Raw genomic sequence first — 22,665 nt, 5'->3', positions numbered from 1 at the left:
TTCTCTACCCCAGAGAGTTGTGGAGGCTATATCCCTGAAAGTATTTAAAGGTGGGGGAGGTAGATAGATTTTTGAAATATTGAGGAGTTGAGGGCTATGAGGAGCTGGCACAAAAGAGAAGTTGAGGCCTGGGGCAGATCAGCCATGATCTTATTGAATGACAGGGTAGGCTTGAGGGGCCGAATGGTCTACTCCTGCTCCTATTTCTTATGTTCTTTCTTTTTCATTACAGGACTACTCCTAACACAACAACAGGTGTCACACCTGTGGAGTTATTGTTGAAGTGTCGTCTCAGGACGAGATTGAGCTTAATAATGCCAAATTTAGAGGGGAAGGTGGAAAGTAGTCAGGGAAGCCAGAAACTATGACTGGCATAAGTCGTGAGAGGAGATTTACCGTGGGACAGATGGTATATGTGAAAAACTTCGGGAAAGGAGCAAAGTGGTAACCGGGTGAAATAAATGCGGTGACTGGACCTCTATCTTACCACATGGAGGGTGGAAGGCCGGATCATCTGAAAACATGTGGACCATTTAAGGACGAGAGAGACAAATCACCAAGATTTGGTTCCACTTGTGACCATGACCAGGTCTGCGTTTCCTGATGAGGATACTCAACCCAGGACAGACATGTCTGATGTCCCTGTAAGAGTTGAGGATACAGAACTGCAACTGCCCACCGAAGCACCTGATGTTCAGGCAACTCCGGAAAAGGAGGTACCCGACAAAGAATCTGAAGTTGTGGAGCTGTGATGTTCCACACATACCAGGAAACCACCTGAAAGACTGAACTTGTAAATTCCTTACCCAGTGTAAATATTATGTTGTCTTAAAAATTATGTAATTGTAAATATAATATGTATAGCCGAGTTAAAGGAGGGGGAATGTAGTAACTATGGTTTTGTTTAGTGTGTAATGTACCTTTAAGAATAATACTTGTAAAGAAGATCACATGATCTGTAGTAGCTAATAGAAGAGTAGTGCGGGCTATCTCAGCAGTCAGTGTAGAGATAGAGTTGGAGTTGAAAGTATAGTTGCTGCTGAGTATGTTGTAAATAAGCTCAAAGTTTCCACCTAAGAAGTGTCTGCAGATCAACTCTATCAATAGTAGCAACTCGGCCACACTTACAACATGAGGACAATCTGTTATGCCTCTGTACAACAGCCCACAATGCATGGGAGGAGGTAACTAAAAGAGTGTACATTGTCTCCCATGTCCAGAGGTCATGGAAGCAAATGTGCAAGAAGTTTGGCAACCACAGGAAGATTGCCAATTTCAGAATACTCAACATTTATCTAAATAAAGATCCAAATCTCCTGGTCTCCAGATCGTCGGGGCCCCACAGAAGTCCTGATCCACTGACCTCTGTTGGAATTTCCCAGGAAGTTTCAACTTCAGGTGGGCAATTCCCTTGCTCCCTGGGACCCTCTAAGCTAGAATCGTAGACTTCGGACAGTTCCAGTGTACTTACCTGGATAGATAGCCAGGAAATGGAACACAGAGAAATCTTAGTCTAACTACACAATTGACACCCCAATCACTCATTGACCCCAAGACTCCTCCATTGACCCCCGACTACCTCTCTGACCCCCCAACTGTCCTCCGACTCCTCGGCATCCCAACCCGACTTGCCCCCAACCACCCGATTATCCTTCTGAGGCCCCAACTATCCCACCGACCCTCCAAACATCCTTCCTGACCGCCCAACTACCTCCCAACCACCCAGCTACCCCCTGACTACTCCTCGACCTCCTGACTACACCCCAACCTGACCTGACTACCCCTCCTGACCATGATTCCCCCACCCACCACACAATTACCCCCAACCAGACCTGACGACCCCCTAAACGAGACATGACTAGACCTTGACATTACTATCCCTCCCAATCCGACCCGACTACCCACAACCCACCTTCCCACTCATCTACATACCCACCTCACCCACCTGCTACCCTACCCACCTACCATCTCACTCACTTGCCACCTCACCCATCTGCTAGCCTACTCACCTACCATCTCACCCACTTGCCACCTCACCCACCTGCCACCCTACTCACCTACCACCTCACCAACCTGCCACCCTACCCACCTACCACCTCACCCAACCTACCTATCTACCCACTTACCTCACTCACCTACCCACTTACCTCACCCAACTACCCACCCTACCATCCTACCCATTCACTAATATTCACCCATTCACTAATATTCACACTGGACATTTAAACTTACCAATAATGGTAGTTCTGAAGAAGAGTGATATTGGACTTGAAATGTTAACTCTGTTTCTCTCTCCACAGGTGCTACCAGACCTGCTGAGCTTTTTCCAGCATTTTCTGTTTCTTTCAAATTTCTAGCATCTGCAGTATTTTGCTTTTATTTAAACTCACAATATGGCAGCTAATGTCGTAAAGAGGGACTTGTCCTGTCTTCCCTCTGACTCTACAGTGCTGTGATGGAGCTCTCAGAAAGATGTTGCTCTCCACGTCTCTTGTAAAGCTGGGTTCGCAGAGCCCGGCAAGAAATGCAGTGCAGCATCGCTGATTGCCGCTCCTCAGAAGATCCCGGCAAAAATAGTATGCATGAAGCACAGAGTTCACTCTCAACCTGGTGTGTGTTCACTGAGGCAACATGCAAGGCATTTGAGCAACCTTTCAGCTCTTTCACAAGTGCACATGCTTTTCCATGTAGGACAGGTCAAGTTTTGCAGATGGCAGTGAAATAAACACAAATAAACCGTTCAAATTCTGCCCACAATGCTTGTTTGGAAGAAAAATATGCTGTAAGCTTATTGATGCGCAAACAAATTGAACATAAGGTGGAATTTTATGTCCACCTTGCCTTGTCTGCCAACCTGGCACTGGTGAGACATCACCCCACACGCCTTCACATCCGGCTCCCTTGATGATCATTGTTGGCAACCAAATGCAATCCCAGCAGTGGCCACCGGTCTTGGTGGTGCTGCTGGGACCAGAAGGCTACTGGCCATTTGATTGACCAGCTGCTTTTGGAGGCAGGACTTCCTTCCCAGATGAGGGCAGTAAGCCCGGCTCAAGCCTGGTGGACGTTAAATGGCTATTGGGCGAGCTGCCAAGCGGGGAGGCTCACTCCTGCCATTTATGCCAGCATGTGAGGACCCTGTCCAAAGTAAAAAATCTAGGCCATAGGAATGGGCATTACTATACCTTCTCTTCAAATTCCAGTGTCCATTTGCTTTGTTTTTTCTTGCAGGAGAATGCATAGACGTGCCACAAATCTCCCAACTCCCAGTCAGTAATTCATTTAAAAGTGACCACATTAAAAATTCTTGGTTTGATAGCAGGGGAGGGTGTAGGTCAGAGGCTCCTTCATATTAGAGCGCATACCATCCTTTAATTTTTATTCATTCTGAATTCACTTACCCATCCTCTCTCTCTCTCTCTTCATGCAAGCTCTGTATGAAGATATATTTTGCTGCCAGCATTTTAACATATGTTCTTTCTGTTTACAGAGGCATCCAGGAAGGCCCAGAAGCAGATGGCAGTGATGAGACCAACACCTCTTATCATCCTGCGTTACTCATTCCAACTGCCACAAGCATCAGCACATGTACTTCCAATCTGGGAAATTTCAGTAATGGATTTTAGGGAGGAACACCAGGTTTTGACCAGTAGAAGGAGGCGGACTGGAACTAACTGAATGGAGAGAAGACAAACTCATACCTTAATATGTGATAAGTTCAACAACTTATCTTCTCTGTCTTGATCCTCCCCCTCAGAGTTTGGAAAATTTAATTAAGACATTATGCAACTCATCAATCCTGACCCTAAATCCAATCACCTCACTATCAACCCCATCCTTCACAACACCGTGGCCATTGCTTCTCCGCCCTAACTTAGAAAAGCAGAAGCCAATTATAGCATTCTTACCATCACTCTACCTGAGATTAGTTAACACACACCAGGAATCAAAGCTGCTAACTTTTTGGTTTGTATGGCTCAACTTTTGACTAAGTTATTGCAGAACATATATTATGCACTAAAGGACATTGGTGGCTGGTGCAACTGTTCTTTATTTGTGAAAGAATGTAACTTTTCAGCTTTAGTAAAGCAGGGAGACCCTGTATACACACGAGGGGAAGGTCAGTTGGTGGTGATAGTGGGGAAAAAATGCTCATGACCTACAGTATATACATAATGAGTCATAATTTGTTGTGACAGGTCATCTAACGATGTCCGTTGTTAATTAGACATATCCTTGTACATCTAGGTTTTTACATCTTTTGCAAGGCATGTTGCCGAAAATGCGAGCTGATAATGTCACAGCGAGGGAAACAGGGCATCTGGGGCCTGAGATAACAGATCAAACAACTGTGTATCTCTTTAATCATTCAGATTGAAGAATTGTGAAATTCACAACACAAGGACTGAGAAGATAATTTAACTTAAAGTGGGTGAATTCAATGTCAAATCAAATTCAGAAAGATAAGTAAAGGAGGGTAAGAAAGACTGGATTAAGAGACAGAGGAAAAGTAGACAGAAAAGAGAAGTTAAAAAAAAACGTAATGTAAAATGGTACATTTTGAAAATATCGAACAACAATTACTATCTAAAGGAATGAGATCCACACTTTAAAAGTTAACTTCAGTGTCAGTGAGATTGATTGGCAGTAATTAACATTTATCAGGCTATTGAAAGGGTATTTGAAGTTGAAATTATAAGATTTAATTTTCTTAGGTGCATTTAGTTCATTTCTACTGTGCAAATAAAGCAATTTCATTGTATTTATGCAGTGTATTTCAAAAGTGAGGCAGACAGCGACATGTTGCTTTTAAAAAGTTAATCATGGAGCCATGCAACTCAGAAAACAGTTTTTGGATATTCATGTTTAACCACAAATCAGCATGTCACCTGAAGTTGCTGTACTATTTACCCACAAATAATGAGGACATTAGCTTCACATATTTTTACAGCAAATGCTGATTCAATAAAACCAGTCATGAAATCTGAGTGGAATTGTTAATTTCTTTCTTCATGAGCTAAACACTCAAAAAATCTTACACCTCCCAGGAGCCCATCATTTTCTGGATCTATCAGTGAAGTTAGGAAATATAGGCCCGGGCCTTCTGCAGAGCAATAATCGTTGGATGGCTGCTCCACTTGAGGTATTCCGCACCTAGACGCTGCTCCACATTTCTGGCTGGGTTTTCCAAGCCCGGCTTCTCGAGAAATGCAGCACACAGCGTTCATTGGAGAACTCCATCATAACACTGTAGCATCAGAGGGAAGACAAAACACTCCGTCTTTTTATGGCATGAGCTACCATATGGTAAGTTTAAATGTCAAGTGTGAATGTTAGTGAATGGTTGGATGTTTGTGAATGGGTGAACGGAAGAATGAGTGAATGGGTAGGGTGAGTAGGGTGGCAGGTGGGTGAGGTGGCAGAAGGGTAGGGTGGCAGTTGGGTTAGATAGCAAGTGGGTAGGGTGGCAGGTAGATTGGGTGGCAGGTAGGTAGGGTGGCATGTAGGTAGGGTGGCAGATGGGTAGGGTGAAAGGGATGTAGAGTGAAAGGTAAGTAGAGTTGCAGGTGGGTGAAGTGGTAGGCGGTTAGGGTGGCAGGTGGGTAAGGTGGTTGCTGCATAGTGTGGGGTAGGTAGATAGGGTGGAAGGAGGGTTCAGTAGTAGGTGGGAAGAATGGTGTGTAGGTAGGGTGGCAGAAGGGTTGGGTGAAAGGTAGGTAGAGTGAAAGGTAAGTAGGGTGACAGGTGGGTGAAGTGACAGCCGGGTAGGGTGGCAGGTGGGTAAGGTGACAGGCGGGTAGGGTGGCAGGTGAGTGAGGTGACAGGTGGGTGAGGTGACAGGTGAGTAGGGTGGCAGGTGGGTGAAGTGGGTAGGCTGAGAAGGGTGACAGGTGGGTGAGGTGACAGGTGTGTAGGGTGGCAGGTGGGTGAGGTGACAGGTGAGTAGGGTGGCAGGTGGGTGAAGTGGGTAGGCTGAGAAGGGTGACAGGTGGGTAGGGTGGCAGGTGGGTGAGGTGACAGGTGGGTAGGGTGGCAGGTGGGTGAGGTGACAGGTGAGTAGGGTGGCAGGTGGGTGAAGTGGGTAGGCTGAGAAGGGTGGCAGGTTGGTGAGGTGGTAGGTGGGTCAGGGGCGTACTCAGGTCAGGTCAGGAGAGGCAGTCAGGTCGGGAGCTAGGCACGTTGAGTCAGAGGTGTAGTTTGGTGAGGAGTAGGCAGGTCTGTCCGGGGGTAGTTGTGTGGCGTGGGGGGGTTGGTGTGGGGTAGTTGGGTTGGGTAGGCAGAGGTCAGGAGGGTTAGGGTTAGGGGGTCTAGTCAGGTGATGGGGGGGTTAGTCGGAGTGGGGGGGACATGTCAAGTTTTGAGGGGGGCGGTCAGTGTGAGTAATTGGGGGTCAGTTTTGTAGTTACCCGTAAGTTAGGTTAGGATTTTTCTGTCTAATATTTCCTGGGTAACTATTCAGGTAAGTGCTACGGAACTGTTCAATGTCTCCGACTTTAACTCAGAATTGGAGGTTTTCATAGAGAAACTATGAAGTTCAAAGTTCCTGGGCAATCCCCAGGAAGGGTTGGGTCACCTCAGCCACCTGCCACCAACCCACCTGTCACCTCAGCCACCTGCCACCAACCCACCTGTCACCTCACCCACTTGCCACCTTCCCACCTGCAATCCCCGCTCTCGTCCACACAGCTTGCAAGAACCTCATAACTGTTGGACATTTGCAGGGGCGGAGGCTCCTTGAACGCTACCCCCTGGGCCCCCATACCTGCTTCACCTGCAGTCACACCCTCCTGTCCCTAATCACAGTCCAAATTTGAATGACCTAATCTGAGGGTTGTGACTGCCTCCTGGAGCAGAGTGTCCAGGTAACTTTCTCCCTCCCTGATGTGGCGCAATGTCTGGAGCTTGGACTCCAGCAACTTAACTCGGATCCGAAGTTACTTGAGCTGCAAACACCTGGTACAAATGTGTTCACTCTGGATCACCTTGGTGTCCAGCAGTTCCCACATGTTGCAGCAGCAACGCATCATTGGTTCTGCCATCACTATTGTCTTTTATTCAAATTATTAATGAATTACTCTAGTATCCCCATTCTTTACACTTTATTATAATTATTTTTTATACACACCAGTATCGATCATAGTTCCAGTGACCTGACCAAACCATAAGCATTTGTGGGAACTATAAATTGACTGTAAATAAGGCGGCAAAACTAGACAAGTAACCCATTCCAAGGATAGACGACTTATATGCAAAGCTGGCTGTAGGCAAGTCATATACAAAATTGGATATGAGCCACGCCTACCAACAATTAGAACTGAATAGTACATTGAGAGAATACGTGACTATTAATACACACTTTATCAGTACACTCGCCTGCCGTTTGGAGTATCATCTGCATGCGATATCTTCCAGAGAACAATGGAGAATCTTTTGCAATGACTTCCCCGAGTGGTAGTATACCTAGATGATGTTCTGATCACAGGGTTAACAGGGACCAAACACTTGGCCAACCAAGAGGAGGTGCTCAGAAGGTTCATAGAAGTTAAAGAAGGAAAAATGCACATTTCAAGCACCAGAAGTTACTCACCTGGGTCACAGGGAGGACGCCATGGGCTTGTATCCAGTACAAGAGAAAGTTCGGGCAATAAAAGATGCACCCTCACCATCCAGTGTAACTGAACTCAAGTCCTTCCTGGGTATGATCAACTATTACTGCCGCTTCTTACCTAACTTATCAACTATGTTAGCACCATTGCACTTGTTAAAAAACTAATCACCATTGGTCATGGAATTCACAACAGGAAGAAGCCTTTGTGAAAGTAAAGAAACTGTTGCATTCGTCATGTTTATTGGTAACCTATGACCCATTGAAAAAGTTGGTATTAACATATGATGACTCTCCTTATGGTGTAGGAGTCGTGTTATCTCATAGAATGAAAAATGGATCTGAAAGGCCCATTGGCTACGTCTCGAGAGCCCTCTCCACAGCTGAGAAGGGTTATTTCCAGCTAGAAAAGGAAGGTTTATTGGTGGTAATCGGAGTGAAGAATTCCATCAGTAACTACATGGATGACATTTAACCATTGTGTTGGACCATAAACCATTAATGGGCTTATTCAGTGAGGATAAGGCCATTCCATCAGTAGCATCAGCAGGAATACAACATTGGGCTCTGATATTATCTGCGGATGAGTATACTTTTATGCACTGTCCTGGCTTACAAAATGTAAATGCGGACACACTCAGTCATCACCCAATACCAGGTAGCATTGTACATGCTCCTGTTCCACAAGAAGTTGTGTTATTACTGAATTTCTTGGATTCTTCTCCTGTGTGTGAAGCAAATTAGAAATTGGACAAACAGAGATCCAATATAGTCAAAAGTCAGAGACTTTGTTTTGCAAGGATGGTTAAATTCACCTGATTCTGAAGATTTGAGACCATTCCATGCCAGAAACACAGAGTTAAGCTGTCAAGATGGAATTTTGTTGTGGGATCAAGAATTGTCATCCCATCACAAGGTAGAGAACCACTCTTGACAGAGCTTCACAGTCCACATCCAGGCATAACAAAGATGAAAATGCTTGCGCGAAACTATGTCTGGTGGCCAGGCATTGACAGTGACATTGAAAGCCTGGTCAAGCACTGTCTGTATTGTTAACAACAACAGAAGTTGCCTGTTTCAGCTCCCCTACATCCATAGGAGTGGCCTGGCCGACCCTGGGTTAGACTACTTATCGATTATGTGGGACCGTTCTTAGGTACCATGTTTTTGTTGATTGTAGATTCTAAATGGATGGATGTGGACGAAGTCAAATCACCAACATCGAGCGCAACTATTGAGAAGCTGTGTCACCGTTTTAGCCTACATGGCCTATCAGAAATAGTTGTTTGTGATAACGGTACAGCCTTTACCAGCACAGAGTTTCAGAAATTCATGAATCTGAATGGAATCAGACATAAAACAGCCCTTTACCATCCCTCATCGAGTGGTTTAGCTGAGAGAGCTGTACAAACTTTCAAGTCTGGTATGAAAAGGTTATCAGAAAGTTCTCCAGAATCTCAACTTTCCCGCTTTCTTCTCAGTTATCGTGCAAGGCCACATTCGACTACGAGTTCAGCATAGGCTGAATTATTGGTGAAACGTGACCTATGTACAAGGTTAACCCTAGTGTTTCCAAATTTAGAGAGGAAGGTAGAGCAGAATCAGAGTAATCAAAAATTGAATCACAATATACACAGCAAAGCTCGCACTGTGTCGGTGACACGATATTCAGGCAAAATTTCAGAAGTGGACCCTGTTGGGCTCCTGGAACCATTGTCTCAGAGACTGGTCCGTTACCTTTCCAAGTACAAGTGGAAGGTAGAATTGTTCATAAGCACATAGATCATATTCGTGCTAGAGAGACATTTCAACAACCAACTATTCTGCCTATGCTCAATGTTGAACTGTCAATTCCTGAGGTGACATAGCGGCCTAGAATAGACATGCCCGATGTCTCTGTAGAGTTGCCAAAACCAGAAATACCACTTTCTAATGATGTGTCTCATGCTGCAATTGCAGATCCTGTTGAGGAACCTCAAGTGGTAGAGCTACGTCACTCTAGCTGTATAAGGAGAGCACCTCAGAGACTTGATCTTTAATCACCTGAAATTCTATATATGTATATGTTGTTGGATATTCAAATGTTTCTCTGTAAATAGAAATTGTAAAAAAGTAAAGGGGGTGGAAATGTAGTAACTGAAGCTATCATCTCTCCTGCCGTCTATCAGGGCCACATGATGTTCTGGGAGGTTCCGACCAATGAGCCCTAAGTGCGAGCAATCTGGGTGAGTGGGCTTCCTGACAAGATTCCTGATCGAGCATGTGGCACCTGAAAATCTCTCTGTAATAAAGTTTATCTGTTTCTTGTTGAAACCTGTCTGCTCCGTTAAGTCATCACTGAATCGAAACCTTCTCCAATCACTCAGCTGACCATTACCTCTTCAGATAAGTTATTGATTGAAATGTTCTTATCAAGATGGTCAGCAATGCTCTATGAAGTAAGCAGCACAATTGCTATTATTGAATGGCACTCAGCATCTCAACTGTGGGTTGCTGATTTCATTTTTATTAAAGATCCATTATGTAAAATACCAGCAAGGCTAAACCAGAATACCAAAATGTCAAAAGACTAGAAAATCAGGAAGTAGTAATACCAAACTCAAAACCAATAAACTAGAAAATTTAACAGCCTAAAGATTGTAAGTGTGTTGTCATGTTTCTGTACTGGCCTACTCTTCCCTTCATGGGCGGGTAGATACATTTTTTACAGTGCCTTCTAATTAATGTCTGGGTTGTAAAAGTCAATTCTATAACTAAAATCAGACTTTTTTGTCATTCTAAAATGAGTGCCGTGTAAAATTTAGATGGTCTATTTGAAAAATTGTGCTGCCATGTTTTTTCTATTTACTTCAGATAGTTATATGCACAGTTTACAATAAAATAGCAACTATAGCTTCCCTGTTGTCTTTATGAGAAAACACATTAAATGATGCTATACTGAACTACACACACCAGGTTTAAACATGGGTCTATGCTGATTTCAATCAGTACAATAGAGGGTACTATAATTACCTGCAGTGTCCCCAGGCTAAAGAATGAGGAAGGGAAATTGACCAGAATTTTCTCCTTTATTAACTTAGTAATGACCTTTGCAGGGAACTACATAAGTATGGACACTGAGTAAGAACAAGACGATGCTGCCTCCCACTGTCAAAATTGTTTTCAACACTCAAGGCCAACAACCATGGTCCCATGAGATAAAAACAAAAAACTACTGCGGATGCTATGGACCCATGAGAGCTGACTTTTAGAAGTCTGCACTACTGAGGGGAACCTCTCCCACTGACAGTTCGTATCAGAAATTTAGAATTGTGCTGTGGTTAATAGTTGAAAAATTGTAAATAGTGTTGCACATGAATTTTTGCTTACATGTTGCCAATGGGAAATGCTCAGGTCTATTTTAGTGCGTGAGCCTAGCCTACAGTAGAGTAGAAATAAAGAAAGAATACTGTGAGGAAAAAGAAGGAAAACTTACATTTATAAACCACCTTTTATGACTGCAGGACTTCCCAATGTGCCTAATCTTTTGAAATGCAGTCACTATTGTAGGAAATGCAGCAGCAAGCTCCCACAAACAGTAATGTATAACGGCCACAAAAGTCTATTATAGTGAAACGAGTTACATATACCTTCACTTGGAGTACTGTCACATTGAAAACTGCAAATGAATAATGGGAGACCCTATGTGAAGAATTGATTCTAAAACTGCAGTTCTCAGAAATTTCAAGTCAGGCCAGGCCAGTAACATTTATTTTTTAAACACAACTTTTCCAGACTTTTGGCTTTCTAGCTGCGTTATGGGCTTTGGGTGGAATTTCTGTTCCCATCAGCATCAGGCAGGAGTGACTGGATAGTATGGTGAGAAGGCCCAAAATTTGGTTTCACGCTGTCATGAAACCAGTTTGCAATCGTCTGCTCCGCCCGTCAATAGTGGGCCACCTTTCCTGCCGCTGCACATTGCGAACGTCATTTTAGTGTATCTGCTCACTGGAATCACCCCCCACACCAAATTTATCACCCACGTCGGTGGGAAAACATGCCGGTGCAGAATACGTCTTGACAAATGTGATGTGCAGAAGTCGGGAGTTACTGTCAGGGCCTTGCTCACATTGTGGACTTCCGAGGAGCAGAAGATGCTGGAGTCCGACAGCTACCAGACGAGGGAGGAAGGCGTGCATTGCATGCTGGGTGCATTTAAATGGACATGGCTCTGCTGCGAAGCAGCTCATAGAAGGTGGAAGGTCACTGTTGAGGGTCTGCTTTGGAACACCGGTGCATTGGCCATGGACTGCTACGGATGATCATCAAGGGGATGGAGAGGAAGGTCCAGCTGTGAGGGGGAGAGGAAGGTGTCCCGAGGGGTGGGAGAGGAAGGTCTAGGTTTGACTGGGAGAGGAAGGTATACTGGGATGGTGAGGTTGGGAGGTGGGGGGAATGATGGTGTTGGGGGGGTTGTGAGGGGGCAGGGAGTACGGGTCAAGGATGGTGTAGCGGGGGAGAATGCAGCAACTGAGGATGTAGGTGTAAGGGGGGAGGGAGATGTAAGTGAAGGAGTTCTGAGGTGGGAAGAAGTTTGGAGGGGGCAGGGGTCCTAGGGTGGAAAGAGTTCAGAAGGGGGGAAGAAGTTCAGAGGAGGAAGGAGTTCGGAGGGGGAAGCAGTTCAGGGGGAGGAAGGAGTAAGGGTGGAAGAAGGAGTAAGGAGGGAGGAAGGAGTAAGGGGTGGGGATGTCCAGGTGAATGTGCAAGGGAGGGGTCTGTGGAGTTGATGACTGCCGCCTGGGTAGCAAAATGAGGGTGGGTGTGTAGGAGGGTGAGGGTGCAACGGTAGCAGTAGAAGGGATGGTGAGGGTGGTTGGTGGGGACTCAGAGGCAGACATGGACACAGGGGGTGGGTAGGAGGAGGTCAGGGAGGTCAATGTGGATGGGGGTGGGATTCTCAGGAAGAAAGGGAATGTGCACGTTCACCTGGACACCCAGAGAGATAAGGGTTGTGGCTGGTAGCTGATGTAGGAAGGTGGAAGATGATGCCAGGGGGTCAACGGTGATGAGAGAAAGGACTTGGGTGACTGGGGGAGGAGAACGGACAGAGGAACTGAAGGCATACTTCACTATAACCATCTTGCAAAATCTAAAGTGAAAGGGGCCTCGTGCTGGGCAGGAACAGGTGCTGCATGGGAGTGTGATCAATGGGTGGGTGGGGATGATGGTCAGCTCAGATGGAGAACTGAAAAAGAACTCCAGCAGGCAGCTTTGAAAATGCTCGGGACATTGAGATGAATGTGAGGGAGGAAGGATCTGTGTGTGTGGGAGAGTGCTTGCATGAGGCTCTGAAATGCCCTGCTACACACACATTCTCCCTCCAGAATCACTTGTGGGCTGGCTGCGTGCAGCTGAACAGTTAGTGGGGGTGGATGCAGGGGGAGGACTTATGAAGCCTGTAAATGAAGCTGAAAGATACCATTTAACATTAGTGAAAGTGAATATATTTTCCGATTATAAAGTGACAAAATGTGTTCGCCCATGCAACCACTTGTGATCAGAAATTCTTAACTTTTCCAGGCCTACCACTTCTTCTAGATGCTGCCCTGACACCCACAGCAGGGGCGGAGACAGCTTGTGCAATGGTTGTCCCTGTTGCCTCTGATGACTTTGGCATGGGTCCTCTGGAGATCCGAGGCCTTGGGGCCAGGCTTGCTTTAGCTGTCCTCCTATGGTCCAGCTACTCCCTCTGTGGTGATAGAGGATGAGGTTGAGGGGGTCACAAGCAAAGTGGACTTGGAGGGAGAGGACAGCCTCTGTGTTCCTGAGTGGATGACCCAGGGGTGTCCAGCTGACGCTTCTCCTCCCTTCGGGTTCCTGAGGGCCCCTGCCTGACTCCTTGAGGGGAAGGAGCACCTGGAGGGGCGTTGAGGTGCCCTGTTTCCCTCTCGTGTTGCCATTGCAGGAACTCTCCCATGGCTACACTGATGGAGTGCAGTTCTGTGCACACCTTTGCGTTCTGCAGGACCAGGGTCTCTATAGTGTCCATCATCCTTCACATGGAGACCTCCGTTCACACACATGTGGCCACCACTTCATCAGACAGCAATGGGAGGCCGCCTGCCAGCGAAACGGTGAATGCACAATTAATGAGGTGGGATTGGGACGATATGGCGTGAAAGCCCCCCATTGCAGTCAGTGGGTAAAACATCCTTTTTCTTGCCCGCTATCACACTTTGTGCAAATCTGGGATGTTTCCACTCTCTGTCTTTAACTGAGTTTCAATGTCTTCTTTGCTACTTGATTGAGACTATTAATCTGCTAAGAACAATTCTAAGGAGTTTGTTTGCATCTTTCTTTGTTCATAACATCAATTTGTCCCAAAAGAACACATCACTGAATTTGAATTGTTTCGCGATCCTTGCCAGAATGAATGCTTATGCTATATTTGTTAGCATAGGTAAATGATTAAGTTTCACTTATTGAGAAAGCATCTTCGAATAATGTAAATTTACTTCTGACTTGATACCAGAGTTGTCACCGGTACAGCAGGACCTGAGCCCACAACCGGTTGACTGAGAAGCAAGAGTACTGCCCACTGAACCACAGTAGGACTTGAACACACTCCCTTGAGACCAAGAGGTAGGAGTACAAGCACTGAGCCAGAACCAGACTTGAACCCACAACCTTATGACCCAGATATAAGAGTGTTGCTGTGTAAATGAAGCTGCTGTGTATTAAAATTTGCAGTTTTCCCACCTTTTAAAATTCTTTCATGGGACGTGGGTGTCGCTGGCAAAGCCAGCATTTGTTGTCCAACTCTAATTGCCTTTGAACTGAACATTTCAGAGGACAGTTAAGAGTCAAACACATTGCTGTGGGTTTGGAGTCACACGTAGGCCAGACTGGGATAAGGATGGCAGACTTCCTCCTCTAAAGGACATTTAACGAACTGGATTGGGCTTTGTGACAATCAATGATAGTTTCATGGTCATCATTGCCAAGACTAGCTTTGTATTCCAGATTTATTAATTGAATGTAAGTGCCACCAGCTGCTATGGTGGGATTTAAACCCATGTCGCCAGAGCATTAGCCTGGGCCTCTGAATAACTAGATCTGCGACAACACCACTACACTACAATCTCCGCCCTAGGCATTAAGGTAAAGCATTTACCTGGAGGAAAATAGCGTAAAGTACCTCGATAACTCAATGCTTAAATATTGATGTAAATTCAGTGTTCCTTCATTTCCAGCAGCAGGCCACGCTTGAAGGATGTGCAGGTCAGAGAACTGGCTTTAGCCCTATCTTAGATGCACTCTAGAGGGTGGGCAGTATCCTTTTGTCCCCAATATCTCTTGGTTTTGATAAGCCTGTTTATCAGATTGCAAATCGATACATTCCACTAAATGCAAAATGGAACGAATGTCTGTTATACATTCACTATTGTTGAGATCCAAACATTGGATGAGCTGAGTACCCAGCACGACAGAAATTTCACAAGGCTTGGATCTTCTAACATCATCTTAAATCCTTTGGGTGTGTACATAAAACTGAATTTTGAATTTCAAGTTCCAGCAAGCTGATGTTTCCTATTTTGTTAATTTTTCTGAACACATGAAATCTCTTGATTTTTCTCAGCAGGCCACACACCTCCTACAGCTCAGCAACCTGCTCTTTTCTCTTCCAGTGCTCAAAATGGTTGCTAGGAGGCTTGGATTATGTGCCTCACCTGTCCCCCCTCCCCCGTGAGGAATCTCTAGGCTTTACTCAGCAGCTCCTTATAACAGTGTTGTTAAGATAAAAACACACAAAATAGAAATAAATATGAAACAGTGCTCAATAATGTTAAATGTAGCGTAAATGCCTCCGTATGGTCATCTATTTGCCACAACCTTAAAAATATCTACATACAGAGTTTCTGCTTGAGAATGTCTCCTTTGGGTGCTGATATTGTGCTGTCTGAAAGGAATACATGCACATGAAGAAATTCTGAAAATATTATGCAAGCACACAAGTGTGAAATGCTGCAAAAAAGCCTGACCAATTCTATTATGCACACATTTTGAAGAAATAAAGGATGCATAGCCTCATTGTTTGAAGAGCAGTCGCAGTGACAGCCTTCTGTCTCTTAAGACGATGGTTTGTGTCATGGTGGTCAACTCTGTGTTAAACATTGTCTGATGTTTTCACTCTGGCATTTGCTGCAGAGGAATAATACAGTAGGCTGAGAAAGTGCACGATTTGCTGGCCTCTGTATTATCTGGGCCCTCTTCTTGGCCACCTAAGCTTTTAGTTTCTGCTTGCCTCTTCCAAATACCTTCCAAACAATCAGCTTCAAGAGGTACCTGCTGTCAGAGACTGTCTCTCAGTTGTCACTGTCAATGTCTGCCATCTTCATATCTCACTTGCAAGGTCCTTGTGGTGGAGATATGGACAACCAGGAGGTTGTGGCCCATTGGCCAGTTCACCATACAGAAGGTCTTTGAGTATATGGCCATCATTCATCCAATGAACATGGCTGGACCAAAATATGTTGCTGGCTTAGCAATAAGTGTATGGTGAATGAATTAGCATGTTCTGGAATCTCTGAGTTGGTGACCTTGTCCTACCAAGAGATATCGAGCATATGTCTGAGACAGTGAAGGTGGAAACAGCAGCCTTTTTTCTTGTCTAGCATTTGTTGTCCAGGTCTCACCACTTTAGAGGAGTGTGCTGAGAATGCAGGCTTGGTAGATTCACAGTTGGTGTTGTCGGTTGCTATTGTTCAACACTCTGTTACTCAGCTTGGGCATAACAGCTAAAGCTTTTACAAAGCGTGTGCTGATTTCAGCATCAAGTGACAGATTGCTGGCGATTGTGGAGCCTAGAAATGTGAAGCTATCAACAGCCTCTAGCGTCACATTGTTTAACTGCTGATCAATGGTGGTATGGCAACATCCTGGACCGTGACATTTGTCTACCTGATGAAGATGCTCCAACTAAACAGTTTAGAGCGTGAGAGAGCCTGTCCACTTGCTGCTGAAGGTGTTCCTCGGTTTGGAATGCTAGTGCAGCATTGTCAGTGTTGAACAAATGTCTGATGAAGACTTGGTGCATCTTTGTCTCGTATCTCAGGTGACTAAGGCTGAACAGCTTTCCGCCAGTCCTGATATGTGAGTAGACACACTCTGTAGATGGCCTGAAGAGCTTGAAGAGCAACAGTCTACATTTTATGCAGTATCTTTTAATGTAGAAATATGTCCGAAGATGCTTCACAAAGAAAGAAAGGAACAGAATCTGGACATCTCATGGGGAAATTGAGAAAGTACTAAAGTCTTGTTCGAAAGTTGGGATTTAAGTTGACTTTTGAATCAAATAAACAAATATATGCTAACATGTTCTATGATTAAAACATAAGATGTTAAAAAAGGAAGATTCTTTTGAAATAAAGCAAAAACATTTAGAAAATATAACACAGATTTATCAGGGTGAGAGGTGAAGTCATTACCAACAGAATTAATAGTCTTTTGATAGCCACAGGGGGCATAAAGAGACAAATTGCGTGTTACTGTACCAAAGCTTTCCTGTGTCGTGTTCCAACAACATCTGATTCATTCAATGAAGGCTGACTGCACATAAATACTGGATTGAGTGAGTGGGGAGCAAAAATAATTTTCCTGTGTGACAAAAATGAAGCAGTTTTTATTTGTATTAGTTTAGATATTTTATGTATGGTTAAAGCACAGACATGGTTAATTCTGGTTTCTGTTAGCGGCTTCTTCAAATTCTAAAGCACATACTTTGGCAGGCTGAAGTCAATTAATATCTGCTAGAACCACAACAAAACACTGCAGATGCTGTAAATCTGAAATAAAAACAGAAAATGCTGGCAGCATCTGTGGAGAGAGAAACAGAGTTAATGAGCAGGATTTTCAATCTCAGGTGGAGGCGGGACCGAAGGCAAGCAAGCTCACAAATTCCCGACATCACAGTTTGCCAGCATGTTTGCACCTCTGGGCCATTCCTGAACATGCCAGTTAGGGTGGGAAATTGCAACTAACCAGCAAGCGGCAGGTAGCTATCACAAAGGTATACCCCTTTAGTTTTTGAAAATATGATTTTTCAATTTTCACCCGACTGGAAATACTGCAATTTGAACTGAGATGGAGCAAATGGCTTAAAAATGCAAGGCCACATTCCAAGGTGAAGGTGAGAAACAGACAAATCACTCTCAGGGGAGTGTGAAGAAAAAGTCATTTCCTATAATCCAGACACCCATCGAAACTCATAACTGTCTAAGGAAGAGACATTAAAAATGCAAAGTACTGAGTATTGAAATAATCGTTGCCAAAGATGGGCACACCCAAAACCTCTTGGAAATACACAATGGTTGAAGTATTTCAAGGTAAGGTTGCCCAGCCATTTGCGAGAAATTGTAAGTGATAAGCATATTGCCTGGATCCAGAAGCCACCTCTACCAGAAACCTACCAGTGAACTGAGATCTTGTAATAATTGCAAAAACGATTCTTCTACATCTGACCGCATCCAAGAAACCAGCTAACCTAAATTGCCCACAACGTTTAAAATCTACACCTCAAGGACAATCAAAGCGCACTTAATCGTATATTCTTTTGCCTTTTTTTATTGGACTCTAACTCCCATTATTTCTGATACCTATGTGTGTGTGTCTGGGCCCAAGTGATTGCATGAGGGCTGAATGCTTGACGTTGCGTTTTTTATGTTTTTATCTCGGGTTACTGGTTAATAAATTTGCTCTTGCTTTGACTTTAGAAAACCTTGTTTGATTGGCTTATTATTGCTCACAGCTTAAATAGTTAATACGTTATGATTTGGATAAGGCATATCCACATGAAAAAGAAGCTTAAAACTTTGTTGTGAACAACTGAGAAGGTTGGATCGAGGGGACCAGTTCACCCCTTCTCACCTGGTTGTAACATAGCCAAATTAGGCATAGTAACGGGCCTATAAAGGCCTCTTCACCGCCACCGACTGGAATTTTCCATTTGGCAGACGGGCCACCCAGTGGTGGCCAGCACATTGAGGTGGCTTCCCTCTAATGGTGGGGCTGCCACTGTCTGGGTGTTGGAGGGCCATCTATTGGCCGCTAATTTGTCGGGACCCGGGAATGCAGCCAATATTGGGGTGCTGAGCCCGGATGATTATGTCCATCAAAGGGAAAAATAATTAATTAATCTTGACTAAATTTAGAGTCAGAGACATCAATCTGTTGACAATTGAATTATTACTGCAGCATTACTCAGTCTAAAGATCAGCATGGTATGCATTTTTCTAAAAGAAATGGTTAATAAACATATATCACTTTGTTCTGCTATGTATTCAAAAGATCTTGAAATGGTCAGTCAAGTTATCTGGCATAGATCAAAGGATCAGTCCAGGCAAAAGTGGTGATTTTGATTTACACAGATCTGCGAGAGCAGGCTCAATTGAGGCCTGCAGATTTTTGCACAGCTCTGCGGTCAAGGTTTCTTGTTATGAATATATCTGGAGCTCCCCATGAGTCAACCAGACAATCTAGAGCTGGAAAAAGGTCTGGACTAGCTGCACTCCATGTGAGCATTTCACTGCCTAAGAATTCAACAACCTATTTCAGAGGTGTGACTATGTTGAAAGATAGTCTGGAGGTAATGGGTTTGTTGTATTGATTTAATGTGAAAGGTGGTATAGTTTGCAAATTACTGCAAACTCAGTGCTTTGCACTGAATAATCTTCATTTCCCTATTGCTTGTTAAATAAATGGTCTGCAAAAGTATTCTCTTCCGAAGTGAAAACTATAACATACATAGATAAAAGCAAAATACTGTGGATGCTGGAAATCTGAAGCAAGAACAAAAATGGCTGGAAAAAACTCAGCCGGTCTGACAGTATCTGTGGAGAGCAGAACTAAAGAGAAGTAGAAATGTGGTGAAATATATACTGTTTAAGGGGGGTGGGACAGATGAAGCTGGATAGAAGGACAGTGATAGGTGGAGGCAAAGGAGAGATTGCAAAAGATGTCATAAACAAAAGGTCAAAGGGGTGTTGACGGTGGTGATATTAGCTAAAGGATGTGCTAATGGTGACATTAAGAGTAGAAAGCAGGATGAGCAAGTGACAGATGGCCCTAGCGGGGGTGGGGGTGGGGGGAGGGGATGGTGTGGGAGAAAAGATCAAAATAGGCTAAAAGATGGGGATAAAACAATGAATGGAAATAAATTTTAAAAAATAATAGAAATAGGTGGGAAAAAATGTATATGTAAAAATTAAAAAATAAATATTTGAAAAAAGGGGATCAAAAAGGGGTGAGGATGGAGGAGAGTTCATGATCTGAAGTTGTTGAACTCAATGTTAAGTCCAGAAGGCTGTAAAGTGCCTAATCGGAAGATGAGGTGCTGTTCCTCGTTAACTGAGGTTTCCCACCCGTGGCGGCTGACAGGGCCCTCAACCGTGTCCGATCCATCTCCTGCGCCTCTGCCCTCGCACCATCCTCTCCCTTCCAGAACCATGCACAGCCCCCGCACCCCCACCATCGGCATTCCGTAAGGACCTTTCCCTCTGGGATACCGTGGTCCACTCCTTCATCACCCCCTACACCACAACCCCCTCTCAAGGCACTTTCCCATGCAATCGCAGAAAGTACAACACCTGCCCCTTTACTTCCCCCCTCCTCGTTGTCCAAGGGCCCAAGTACTCCTTTCAAGTGAAGCAGCGCTTCACTTGCACTTCCCTCAATATGGTCGACTGCATTCGTTGCTCCCAATGCGGTCTCCTCTACATTGGAGACACCAAACGCAGACTGGGTGACCGCTTTGCGGAACACCTTCGGTCTGTCCGCAAGCATGCCCCAGACCTTCCAGTCTCTTGCCATTCCAACACACCATCCTGCTCTCATGCCCACATGTCTGCCCTTGGCCTGCTGCAATGTTCTAGTGAAGCTCAACGCAAACTGGAGGAACAGCACCTCATCTTCCGATTAGGCACTTTATTGCCTTTCGGACTTAACATTGAGTTTAACAACTTCGGATCACGAACTCTCTCCTCCATCCTCACCCTTTTTTGATCCCCTTTTTTCAAATATTTATTTTTAAATATACATTTTTTTTCCCACCTATTTCTTTTAATTTTTAAAATTTATTTCCATTCATTGTTTTATCCCTACCTTTTAGCCTATTTTGATCTTTTCTCCCACACCATCCCCTCCCCCCACCCCACCCCCACTAGGGCTATTTATCACTTGCTCATCCTGCTTTGTACTCTTAATGTCACCATTAGCACCTCCTTTAGCCAGTATCACCATCAACACCCCTTCGACCTTTTGTTTATGACATCTTTTGCAATCTCTCCATTGCCTCCACCTATCACTGGTCCTCTATCCAGCTTCATCCCACCCCCCTTAAACAGTATATATTTCACCACATCTCTACTTCTCTTTAGTTCTGAAGAAGACGGACTAGAAACGGACTAGAAACGTTAACTCTTTCTCTCCACAGATGCTGTCAGGCCTGATGAGTTTTTCCAGCAGTTTTTGTGTTTGTGTTACATACTTTTATAGCATTGATACATATGTGAAGTTTTTACAGAGAAAACTGAAACATATGCTACTTGAACGCTTATTAAGTGGTTTACAATACACATAATGTGAAAATGCTAGGCCACTTCAGTGCTGATGAGAGTCAAATATGGGCTGGAGTCATTAGTTATATGAAGATATCACATGTGCTTATACTACAGTGTAGTTAGTATAGGTCAATTTATCCAGGTCATCCACTCTTTCAAAACATAGAATGGAATTTTTTAAATGTTAAGAGTTAACAACAGACCTTCTCCCTGGTTCCCTCACTGCAATTGAAGATTAGCCACCCACAGACTTTACAAACAGGGCTACATTTCATAGACACAGGACTGATGCTGATACCTACGATTTAACAGCAGTGTAACTCTGAAGTGCAACCTTTTTTCAAGTTGGGTGTCGGACAGGGAACAGATTTTGTTAAATTAAACTCTACATTTCCATCATCCTACTTCAAATCAGGGAATGCTCTGGATTTGAAATCTGTACGAAAATGAAAGTGGAATACGCCCCAGAAAGGTGGAAAATTTGTGGGACAGAAGGAGGGTATTTTGGGTAAGATTCCTATTTACTTGTCTACGAAGCTGAAATCTCTGTGTGCATTTGCAGAAGAATCCCAGTTTTTAAGCTACAATTTTATAGCAGGAGAATTAGCAGCCAAGAATTCTGATTTACCAGAATTAATGGACCATATGGTGTATTTAAAACAGCTATGACCAGTTTTAAAATAAGATAGTCAAAATGAATTATTAATATGCTCAGAATAATTACTTACATTTCAGACCAAACTCATTGCATCATGCCTATCTGTTCTCTAAGAACCAGTAATGTTTTTTCTGAAATTTTGTTGGTTTCTTATGTTTTGAAATGTATATCAAAAGTAATTTATAGAGTTATAATAAACTACACATGATTGAATTTTTAGAAACTTTTATGAAAGTGATGTACTACCATGTATGCAAAAATTGCACATTCAATTTTTATCTTCTTCTTGCATATGACAACTTGCAGCTTTACAAGGCAAAGCCCAAGTTAGACAGCCAAGTCAAAGCACTCTCTGCTGTTATGTGGACTGCCTTGAATCCTGGGGCAAATTTTTGTGGGCCACATCCATTGACATTGTGGCAAACAGTTCGATCCAGGTGACCACAGTTGCATGCTGGGCCATTCTTGAAATTCCATTTGTGGAAGAGGTGTGATGTCCTTGCATAGAAGTGTGGTTCCTGTTGAGTGTAAAACACTGTTATTGAAGGAGGTCAAATCCTGGAGGCTCTTGTGGGATCACTCGCCAGACCTTTGTTGGCAATATTGGTGTCAGCTCAGAGATTGCGCCATTTGTCCAACTTAATACCACACTACTCTTAGACCTAGTAGAATGATAACCATCTTTTACCTGCAGGTTTACTGAAAGGCACATTCCTTTATATTATCTGAATCTTTAAAAATAGAATGCAAAGTTGATGAGCCAATTTAAATCAGAATTATTTTTTGTGTATATCCCTTTAGGTACC

General features: G+C 44.0%; 1 long non-coding RNA gene across 1 annotated transcript; it reads right to left on the bottom strand.

Moving 5' to 3' along the window:
* Positions 1 to 15,431: 15,431 nt before the first annotated feature.
* Positions 15,432 to 22,520, bottom strand: LOC144689748 (uncharacterized). Its single transcript, XR_013578693.1, has 2 exons — positions 22,106 to 22,520; positions 15,432 to 16,772 (listed from the first exon to the last, which is right to left on the bottom strand). It is a non-coding gene; the product is annotated as an uncharacterized LOC144689748 (long non-coding RNA).
* Positions 22,521 to 22,665: the final 145 nt, after the last annotated feature.

This window comes from Cetorhinus maximus, chromosome 14 (genome assembly GCF_964194155.1).
Source record: "Cetorhinus maximus chromosome 14, sCetMax3.hap1.1, whole genome shotgun sequence".
Taxonomy (NCBI): Eukaryota; Metazoa; Chordata; class Chondrichthyes; order Lamniformes; family Cetorhinidae; genus Cetorhinus; species Cetorhinus maximus.
The sequence above is the reverse complement of the archived record's forward strand: the minus strand, read 5'-3'. Positions and strand labels throughout refer to the sequence as shown.